Genomic DNA, 8,435 nt, shown 5'->3' with positions numbered 1-8,435 from the left:
CCCCCCGCGCGCCGCCACGCGCTGCATAGAAGCAACCGTCGTTGCCGCCGCGCGTCGCGGCATTCGCCGTCCCGGCCACGCACTGTCACCGCCGCGCGCTACATTGCAGCAATCGTCGTCACCGCCACGCGCTGCATAGCAGCAATCGCGCGCCGCGTCACCGTGCTCCACGGATGCTGCAAATGGTGGCCGCCGCCGGCGCTCTCCCGGCGAGGTTCGCGACATGGCAATGCAACAGGTGGTGTTGCCGCGAACTGCTCGCGTGACGCTGCCGGCGAGCTACGATGACAGCTTTCGATGCTGCTGCGACGCGTCCGTGAGCAACGAGCAAGCATCACTCGGGATGCTTCTACCGCAGGGCGAGTCGGACGGCGCTCCATCGAGAGAAAGCATGCTGTTGTGGAGCGAGTCGGGCAGGGACGGTGCGTTCTGGCGACACGGGGAGAACGAAGGAGTGTTATTCTGTGTCTGTGCGTTATGTGCTAATGGCTACCTTTGAATCCAGATCATGACGAGATCAGACGGCTACCAACCCGGCTGATTTCTAGGGAGAAATCAGTCGGTTGACGCATCGGCGCCGGTGTTGCACGTGGCGTCTAGCCATAGTCCTCGCCTCCAGCCCGCTGACACCCTGCAGCCTCCGTCACCTCTCCTGCCCTAGTTCAATCCAGTCACCAGTTGCCGCAGCTTCCAAAATCGAGTCATATCTCTGGCGCTGCTTCCTTGATCCAGTGGACGAAAAAATACCGGAGGAGTTTCGTTGGTTCCAAAGCGAAGCCGGCGGAAGACAGCAAGACCGGCGATCTTTGTCGTCGACTGGGCGAGTTCGGTTTGAGGCCTGCTGTCCACGCCTAGCTTCAACATCGGCTTAACGCAGCTGACGTCGGCTCTGACCTCCTTCGCCATCAAACTTTTTGACGAATGGCTTAGATGCCTTTATGTAGCTATTTTTGTTAGGTTTTTGCTGCTTTTGCAATCAAATTCAATCTAGAATATTGCATAGTGTAGATGAGGGGTTTGAGGGACATATTCTTCGACGACTCTTCATCGGACGTGGAGGAAGAAGGCGATGATGATTTCGAATTGGCCATTGCCGTGATAATTAACGAGAACTTTATGCGATCAAAATTAGGATCACAGTTCAACCACTTGTACATGAATCGAGATAGTGCAGAGGGCCATAAGAAGCTTATGAACATTACTTTAAACTCAATGCACCAATGTGGAGAAGTATTTATGTCGGCGATTTCGGATGCACCGAAGTTTTGATTTAATATGTGTGCAAGTATTTTCGCAATTGTGTGAACTTTCATTATCAAGTTTGGATTTGATAACTGTGAAAATATGTATTTGAAGTGTAGTACGTAAACAAAAACTTAGAAGAATTCGCGAAGAAATTGTTTTATGGAGTTAAGCTTTAGGGTTTCGGCTAGGAACCATTTTTTCTTAACTCCTCAATTCTAATGTGTTAAGGTATAAGGGGCCATTTGAGGGGGTAAATTATAAGGGATCAGCTTGAGATGTTCTTATTTTGTTGAGCAGCTGATGTTTTTGTGTCTGAAACTCCGAACTCAAACTTGAGTTCACAACATTTAGTATTTGTCACTTCCAAGGATGGCCAAGAATAATGACTTGTATAAATAAAGAAGACAATAAAAGGTGTGTAAATAAATATTTGGTAGTTAAGGAATGAAGGTACTTCAAAATAGTTGGATCAAATAAGGGTAGCAGAAAACATATCACGAGGGAGTAAAAAATAACCCAAATGATAAGTGTCACACGCGTGTCACGAAGCCCTCATTTTTTACAACTAAAATTGCCATCCAAAAAAGAAAAAAAGCAACCAAAAAAACTTAAATTTTCCATCTGAAAAGAAGTTGCCATCCTCGCGTCATGAAACTTGCCATAAAATACGTTCGGAATTGCCATGTATTCGTGCCACACGTGTGACACTTATCAGGGTCTCAAAATAATTTGTTTTCTTCTTGGGGTTGAATAGGCTTTTCAGCCAAACTTTGTCGGTAGTTATTTTGACTATTTTTTCAGTTTTGTATCATGGTAATATTATTGGTTGCCTCCGGCCAAATATGCTATCTTCATTTTTTGGTAGGACAAGCAGCTGAGATGATTGGGTACTCTGAACTTACCCTGTACTGAGATTACTTAACACACTAAAACTAGACTCATGGTATTAGAGATAAATAGATGAAAAGTGGTAGTAGATGGGGTAGTAATTAAAAAGTGGTAGTTCTTTGAATATGAATAATGAAACGAGTAATAATGAGATAGGGGTAAAATGGATGTGTAGATAGGGATGCAAAGCGGCGCCCCATCCGGCCCGCTTCTAGCTTTTCAAGCACTCAAATTCTTCGTCAGTAGAGTTTGAAGTTGTTAGTGTATTCTAAACTATTTCATCATGTTTTGCAGGCCTAGCGCGATCCAAACTTGCATCCTTATGTGTAAAGAAGGTAGGACTCGTTCATGGCCGAGGGCTCACTTCTAGCAGTGCTATATTTTCCCCTTTTTTGTTGTTTGCTTGGAGTCGCATGGGTTCATTTAGCTGTTCTTCAATACTTTTTATTACAAGGAAAGGCTGCACAAATACTCACTTCGTTGATACTACTTCGTTGAATTCCTAGGTTTTCGGCAGCTGCTGCTGTACCGAGAAAGAAAAATGACTTTTCGTAGACTTATGATGGATTGAGCATGAGGAAAATTAATGTTATGGTGGCATTTATCCTCATGTGGCAAGGAAATACCCCAAGACCAAGAGCAAACATATATGTACATATGAACAGGCCTGGAGATTTTTATTTATGTTTTGAAAGAAAAAAATACGTATACTTTGGGGATTTCAAAGATTGAACCAGCGGTTGTTGAGAGGAAGCAGAGGCCCAAAACATCTTGTAAATAGATTATGAAGTTTCGGTACACTAAATTTTCTTGGAGGACTTAAAAAGCTTTGTTAGAATAAATCCGAAGCATGCTGTTGATCATCCGAGGACTAAGCAATCACACGAGCACGATACCGAGATTTGTTAACGAGGTTCACCGATATGGCTACATCCCCGGGGCTTGACTACGTGCACTCCTCGCCGTGGCACCGCTACAATACCGCACCCGGTTGCCCTGGACACCGGCACATGCTGCCGGTTTCCCCTTTGTTCCGGTGCTATTATGTTGGCATAGGTTACATCGTGTGTCTAGCCCCGCTATATATGAGAGACCTAGGATACAAGTGTCCTATTAGGACACCACTTCGTATCCTATCTAAACACAATACAACTACAAGTCTAACTGTAACCTAACTTGTACACAATATTTGACACAACTCTAACAAACTCCACCTTGGCGAATATTCTCCACCACCCTGGATTTGTCCATGCATCAAACTTCCATGTATATTGGACTTGAGCTTATCCCATGAGTATCGCTGCTACTCCAAAGACTCCATGTGACTCCACCTGCAACTTGTAGTCCCTTCTTTTCTTGACCACTGTCAACACTCGAGCAAAATTAAGTTCCTCTTTACTCTAGTGTATGCTCCCAACTTCCAGAGCTCCGTTCAACGCATCACACACTGATCACTGACCTGCGTGATAATGAACAACTCACATATTGGGTGTCACACATAAGAATTACCTGAACTCAACATCACCGCTCCTTTCTCGACCGCCTGTCTGAAACTTGAAGGAATTTCACCATTTCTTGTAGTCATCCCGAGTCAAATTCCCAGTTGTCTCACCACATGTATGACCACCAGAGCCCTGGCCCGTCTTCATGTCCCGTGCATACCGCACGCCTCGCCGCTATTACCGCGTCGAGCCTCTGCTGTCCCGGTCGAGTCTCAAGGGTCGCGAACCCACACCACTCAACCCCCACTTCAGAGTACCATCGGTCATCACCGACCGATGACGAGTTTCACGCTTCCATCAAACCACTGGGCTCCAGTCCGAATTACGTGTCACTCGCTTTTCTCCAGTTGAATAGGCTTCGACTCTCTGTGCACTTACGCCGTAGCCCCTCAATCCAGCTCCACCTTCAACATGACTCCATGGTGGTTGTACGTGCCACCCCGCGCCCTGTCGACTCTAAGCTCTCATGTGCACCGTCTTGAATCAACCCTGCGCCATAGCCTTGTCCAAGCCACACAAGTCCTCTGACCTGCGCCATGTGTTTCCACGCCCCAGAAGCCGGTCACCATCAGCATCACGCCCCTATGTCGTCGTAGCCGATCCCACCACCGTCTTCTGTACCAACCAACTTGCGTCGATCCTGTCAGACTGTCCAGTCCGACCCAGCTGAACTTGTTCGACTGTATGACACGCTCGAGGCTCCCAAATCGTCTTCCGCGAATTTCCATCCATCACATGATAATTCCATCTCAGTTGGCATGACTTCCCGCAACGCCTTCAAGCATCCTTGATGTGCCAACAAATCTTTCATCCCTGTCTGCCATAACCCAAGGCTTTCAGCTCTGCGAACTTCTCCACCTCAAACCTGGTACCCGTTGGCGCCATGGTTCTTTGTATGGATGACCCTGCGAAAAATTATCCAAGCTTTCCTCACATGATGCCCAAGTACACAAGCAAAACCTGGCGTGGTACACCCTCATGTGCTAATAGCAATTTCAACCAAAAAACCTTCTGGTCTTCTCACGTGGTGTAGCTCCCTTGGCACAAATTTTGTAATGCTAGCTTTGCCTTGCCTCAGCTCTTCTGATGATGTGTATCAATGAATTTTCTCCGCCGATTCGATCTGCTACCTTGTGTCGTATACCAGGACTCAGTCCTATTATTTTTGTCCAAAACAAATCTCACGTAGCTACACAAACATGTCTTCAGATCAGCAGCACCCTTTCATTGGCCTCAGCACACATCTGGCCCGCTGCTCCTTCTCGGCCGAAGCCACGGCTGCAAGCTGCACAGCCAGCCTGCCCACAAGCCGCTGCCCCACGTACGCGTCTTGTGCTGGACCGTGTGCACCGCTGCAGCTGTCTGCGGCTGCCGCAACACGCCGAGATTGACATGTCACCGTTGTAGCCACCCGCACCGATTCCGATTACTGCTCGAAGATTACAGCACGACCAACTCTGCTTTAGATCGCAACTTGCCGACGTCCTACGTCCCGTATTATGACCACTTCCTGCAGATTTACGTCTATGCTTCTTCTTCCTCTAGATCAACTTCAACGGTCTCTTTGAACCTTGCTCTGATACCACTTGTTAGATTAAATCCGAAGCATACTGTTGATCATCCGAGGACCAAGAAATCACACGAGCATGACACCGAGATTTGTTAACGAGGTTCACCGATATGGCTACATCCCCGGGGCTTGACTACGGGCGCTTCTCCCCGTGACACCGCTACAATACCGCATCCGGTCGCCCTGGACACCGGCACATGCCGCCGGATTCCCCTGTGTTCCGGTGCTATTATGTTGGCATAGGTTACATTGTGTGTTTAGCCCCGCTATATATGAAAGGCCTAGGATACAAGTGTCCTACTAGGACACGACTTCGTATCCTATCTAAACGCAATACAACTACAAGTCCAACTGTAACCTAACTTGTACACAATATTCTAGTCACATCCCGGTATGCATGCAGTTTGCATGCAAGACCTAGTCAGAATTCAGGCGGAGGTGGATGCAAGCCTGTTGTTTTATAGGCTAGAATAACAGAGGATTGGTTCGAGGATGAGAATGGCTGGCAGGATGGATTATGAACTAGAGGCCCGAGGCATCTCATGAGTAGATAGTACGTCCAAGTATCAAAGTTTCGTGTTCATAGCAGCGGAGATCATAAAAAGGACTTTAAAGGGCCTCGCTGCCATCGGCTATAGCCAGACTTGAGAAGTATTACCGAAAAGGCTTTCGCCCCGCTTTATAAATAAAGCAAACCGTCAAGAGCACACATACACGGACTAGTCTAGAACACACACACCCAAGTCACACAATAAGAGGTCCAAAGGTACTACTGAGGGCACAGCTCAACAAGCCCAAAACATAACACAAAATAAAACGAGGGGCGCGGCCGAGGCCGTAGCCGGGGAGCACGCCAGGCATCTAATCAGGCTCTAGAGGTGGCGGAGGGGGCGGTGGCGACAGGCGAACGGCCATCGAGCGAAGGTCGGCGATGAAGATGGAGATGGCGTCCCAGTCCCGAGGGCGGCTAGGCGGCCGCCAAAGCTGCAAGTAACCATACTGTTTGAAGAGAGCGTCAATAGCCCGTCGGAGTGGAGTGCGCTGAATCACAAGCTTATTGCGAATCGTCCAGAGGGTCCACGCGAGACCCCCAATCTCAAGCAACCTAATGTGACGAGTGGGTAGAGGGGAGGCCTGGAGTTCGGTGAAGAGGTCGGGGAGGTTAGTGTGGCACCAATCCCCACCGACAACCTTTCTAAAACAGCTCCAAACGAACTAAGCAGACACACATGAGAAGAAGATGTGGTTCGAATATTCGGGGTACCACAGAGAGGGCAAAGACCGAAGCCCAGACCATTGCGCTTGCGGACCTCCACCCCAGACGGGAGCCGTCTATGGATCCATTGCCACATGAAGATCCAGATTTTTAGAGGCAGGCGAATGGACCACACCGCCTCGATGGGGGACGGGGCGGAGGAGGGGGCAATAGCCGAGTAGAGGGATTTGGTGGAGAATTGGCCCGAAGGATCAAGGCGCCACCAGACCTCATCCGGGCCTGCATCGACAGCCGGCTCACAGAGAGCGATGCAATCAAGAAGCTCATGCCAGGCGGCAACTTCCGGAGGCTCAAATGGCCTCCGGAACGTGAGGCGCCCTAAGTCAATAAGGGCCCGTTCAACTGAGATCGTCGGGACGACAGCGATGGAGAAGAGGTCGGGAAAGCGAGCCGCGAAGGGGGTGTCTCCCGCCCATCGGTCAAACCAGAACATGGTCGCTTATCCCGATCCGACCGATATGGAAGTCTCAATGCGGAGGACGGGGAGCAGTTGGATGACTGACTGCCAGAACTGGGATCCACCGGACCTATGACAGAAGGCCAGAGGTTGGCCACGCAGGTATTTGTTCCGGATGATGTCTAACCATAGCCCTCCGTGCCCTTGCGAGATGCGCCAGAGCCAGCGGGAAAGGAGGGCAATATTCATGCGCTTCGAGCACATGATACCGAGGCCACCTTGTTCCCGGGGCTTGCAAATGTCGGGCCACCTAACCATATGATATTTCTATTTGTTATTGTCCCCGGCCCAATAGAAGCCGAATTGGATCTTGGCGATCTCATGGTGGAGCGTCTCGTGAAGGCTGTAGAAGCTCATGAGGAACAAGAGAAGACTGGCGAGCGAGGAGTTGATGAGAATCATCCGGGCGGCCTTCGACAGCCACCGACCTTGCCAAGACTCAATGCACGTTTGCAACTTGGCCACCGTCGGACGCAAATCAGCAACGGTAAGCCGAGAGTCACTAATGGGCATTCCCAGGTAGGTTGTGGGGAAGGAGCCCAGGCGGCAAGACATTTGTTGGAAGCAGAGGAGGAACTTAAGGTTAGCGATGTCCGTGTCGGAGCCTTCGACCATGATGATGGTGTCGTCGGTGTACTGGAGTATGGAGATGCCGGCGCCACCGGCCAAGTGAGGAGTGATCCATGAATATGGCCCGCGGCCGAGCGAACTTAGAGAATAAGACAAGGAGAGTAGATTTCAGTTTTCCATATCTGCAGACTTCGTCCGAGATAAGAGGCCCCGCTTACAATCCACTCATCTCCACCCTGCACGCACTGTCGCACACAGGCCCAATCAGATTGTGTAACCAGATACCGTCGGCGCATGCCAAACAGTACATCTTGGCTGCGAGGTCGCTCGGTTGGACAGGGTCATCGATTACCTAAGCTGAGCCATTGACGTGCACTAGCGAGTGGACATGAGATGCTGGCCCGTGGGACCAGATTTAATGTCGTAGGAGACGAGAAATTTGCATATTCACCTATCCGGATACCTCCCATACCGAACTAACACTCTTACGCTTCTTTGCAATCATCTGGTTATGAATTTTTGTTAGGAATTACTAGACTGGATCGGTTGGATGAGCGACTGAACTGTTTCTCTCTGAACCATATCATCATAGTCAGAGATTGTAGCTCATACTCACAAATGGATCATGACAAGGTAGTTTATTGCTCTGAGAGGAGAGGAAGACTCTTCCATATATAAGGTGGGGAAATCAAGGTGAGCAATTAAACAAGGCTTGTGAGTTTTTCTTTTCAAGAATACGCCTAGGCATAAGGGCTTGTGAGTTGTGAGTAGTACATGCAAGAGATAGCACAAGTGAGTACAAAAACTCCGGAGGGTGATAAAATTAAGATGTGCATGCAAGAGATAGCACAAGTGAGTTTGCTTCAGTGCATCGTACCTCCCAAATCTGAAAGTAACCACTACTCTCCGAATCGGAAAGTAGCGACT

The sequence above is a fragment of the Triticum aestivum genome, chromosome 7A (assembly GCF_018294505.1).
Source record: "Triticum aestivum cultivar Chinese Spring chromosome 7A, IWGSC CS RefSeq v2.1, whole genome shotgun sequence".
Taxonomy (NCBI): Eukaryota; Viridiplantae; Streptophyta; class Magnoliopsida; order Poales; family Poaceae; genus Triticum; species Triticum aestivum.
Note: the sequence above shows the minus strand (reverse complement) of the source record.